Below are 3,098 nucleotides of genomic sequence, written 5' to 3'. Positions count from 1 at the left end.
GACTTTGTAAAGATCACTGATGGTTAATGTACTTGTTTTATTGTGGTTCACTTGTAATTCGAACTACGTTTGACCTGATTCCCATGGTGGGATACGTAGGCAACTCTACATGAGTTCGGTCACATTTTTTGTAATTTCATTACATCTTTTGTTCAATAATTTCAATCAAGTGTTATTTTATTTATTTTAACTCAGGTGCAGTTAGAAAAGACAGGTAAGCAATTTAGTGTCTACGTCTTTGTCTTGAGTTTTTTTGAAACTCTATAGACAAAGAAAGACAAGTTGTGGACACCAAATTTTTGTCAAATTTTAATGTTTCTTAATTTTTTTCTATTTAATGAATTATTTATTTTCTTGCATTTTAATGTGCATTTTTCTTATTTTTGCAGATTTGTTTTAGGAAAAGAAAAAAAAAACAAAAACAAAAAAAAAGGGAGAAAGAGAAAATAAAAAAATCATCATAATCATTTTGTTTCACCAAAACCACTATTAACCCATTTTACACTCCATGTTCCTATTTACCTTTCTTGTCATTTGGTGAAGACCATCATTTTTTACCAAACACACACACAAGCTCCTCTCAATTGTCTCTCTCTCGGCTCTCTCTCAACTCAACAGACAAGCCAAAAAAAAAAAAAACACACCCCACTCTTACTCCTCACTCTCTCTCTCTGTCGGACTTGGGCAGCGGAAAGAAATAGAAAAGAAGAAAAAAATTTTCCTCCCTCAATCTCCAACTATCTCTCGGCCTCTCCCTCAACAGACGAAAGCCACAGACGAAAAAGGGGAAGCTTGGGAGCTTGCTGCTAGTGCCATTACCACCACCACTGCCATAATAATCTCCATTGTAAAACCATTGTAAGTCTCTCCTTTTATTTTTTGATTTGATTCCAACGAGACAGCTCCTGGAAATTTGGTAAAGATTTAGTTGATCCTTATTTTAATGCAAACTGGTTCGGTTTTTTTCCTTCTTTTCTTCGGCTTTGATGATCAATAATCTTGTGGGTTTTGTGAAATAAATTGGTTGCTGGTGTTGTTGTATTTTTTTCGGAATAAGCCATGAACAAAATTAAGAAAAAAGAAACGGGCCTATGAATGCATGTCAAGTGTTTGTGAAAATGCCAAAATGAAAAATAAATCAAATTAGTGAATCTTTTATGCTTATTTTTTGTCAACAATAGATGACCAGAAGCTAGTAAAGGTCTGAAAATATTTGGTTATCCAAAATATTGGATTTTTGAGCCTTAAAAGGATTATAATATTTTTCTTCATTTAGAGGTTGTTTTGCTTTATTTTAGCCTTTTTATGTTGTTTTCTTGTCAAACTAAAATCATATTTGTATTATAGGAGTTGTAAGGAGTGTTATAGTATAAATTTTTATAATTTTTAGTGGTGATTATAATGTATTAAAAAATGAAAAACTGGACTGTCTTTTGGCATTTTGGACACCTTCGGGTCATTTTTTGTAAAAACTAACTCAGGAAATGGAATCTACGCGAAAAATCGAGTGGGTGTATATTTTGAGAAATTTTGGCAACTGGAAAATTCGCCAACCGCCGCCAACCACCGTAAGCTTCAGCTGGCCGAAGAAGAAGAAAAAGAAACGGATGGGAAATGGAGGAAGAAGAAAGAAAAGAGAAGAAGAAAAAGAAAAGAAAGGGAAGAAAAGAAAAAACGGAAAATGGGTTGGGCTAATTTTTATTTATTTATATTTTTTGGTGGGCTTGTTTCTTATTTGCGATTGGGCCAGAAGGTCGGATACATGCTTTATTTTGGTTGGGTTTGAGTGATAAGGGACGGGCTGGCCTGTGTGTTTTGTCTTGGATTTTCTGCTGGGCTTGGGTAATGTTCGGTCCAAAGAAATAAATGACAGCCAGATGGCCTTTCTCTTGCCCAAATTAGAAATTGAAATTTGCACTTTAGCCCCTGATCTTTGGAGTAGTTCTACTGCAGCCCAGAACATTCTAAATTTCTTTCACTTAGGTCCTTAAATTGATTGCACTTTGGTCCCTGAACTTCATCTTTCATTTAATTTTGGCCCTAAAATTTAGAAAAATTATATTTTTGACCCTAAAAGTTTTTCAATTTTTGTAATTCAGTCCCTAGTGAATTTTGACTCTTTTTATTATGATTGTTTCTTTTCTTTAATAGCTAATTGTGTTACTTTTGAATATATTTAATTTGTAATTTTTAGATGTTCTTAAGTTTCTTTATATTTGACATATTAATGTGAATTTAGTATTTTTATCATTATTATTATTTTCAATTAAATTGGTGCCATGATTCTTTTGTTCATTTTGAGTATAAATAGGGCAATTTCACTTCCATTTAGTCATCACTTCAAAAAGGAGGTACCTCTATTATTATTTAAATGTCAATTACGTGCTCTTATGTGCTCCTATGTGCCCTTATGTGTCTATATATTTTATATGTTTTGTTATTTATTTGATTCAAATGTTTATTCCAATTTTCTTATGATTGTTTAGTTAATTTTTTTTATTACTTGAGAGGTGTTTAAATACTTCAAGATGTAATAGATAGGTAATATATTTACAAAAATTGTAATTAGATAGATCAATGTAATAGATAGGATAGATAGGTTTATTTTATCATACTTTTTCCATTTTAGATTGTAGTTAGATTCCCCACTGTAATAGATAGGTCTTTGCGTGTTTATGTAACTTATGTGTTATGTGCTTTATCCACTTTTCTTAGGATTTTTGCATATAGATATTATGCTTACGTGTTATGTGTTACGTGCTCTTATGTGTTTATTTGTTTTAATTTATACCTTATTTGTCTTACTATGTATTATTAATGCATGACGTCACCACACTAGTCCAACACTAGTTGTAGCTTCTCCCTTCGTTTACTTGTTAGTCCAATGCTAGCAAGGATTTTTAGAAATGAGTTACTCCAATGCTAGACTCGTAGATCGTTTGTACGTTAGATTCATCTTTGTGTGATATTCATTACATTTTCATGCATATTTTCATTTTTAGGATCTTTTCTCATTTGCATGATATTTCGTATTATATTATTCCCTATCCTCTATATGTGTTAATCATATCATTTAGAATTGTATCTCATTTAAGAAA

General features: G+C 31.7%; 1 long non-coding RNA gene across 1 annotated transcript; it reads left to right on the top strand.

Annotated features, from left to right (window-relative positions):
* The first annotated feature begins 568 nt into the window (after positions 1-568).
* Positions 569-2,729, top strand: LOC140013849 (uncharacterized). The gene is made up of 2 exons (XR_011820676.1): positions 569-858; positions 1,482-2,729. It is a non-coding gene; the product is annotated as an uncharacterized lncRNA (long non-coding RNA).
* Positions 2,730-3,098: the final 369 nt, after the last annotated feature.

Source organism: Coffea arabica, chromosome 8c (genome assembly GCF_036785885.1).
Source record: "Coffea arabica cultivar ET-39 chromosome 8c, Coffea Arabica ET-39 HiFi, whole genome shotgun sequence".
Lineage (NCBI taxonomy): Eukaryota > Viridiplantae > Streptophyta > Magnoliopsida > Gentianales > Rubiaceae > Coffea > Coffea arabica.
The sequence above is the reverse complement of the archived record's forward strand: the minus strand, read 5'-3'. Positions and strand labels throughout refer to the sequence as shown.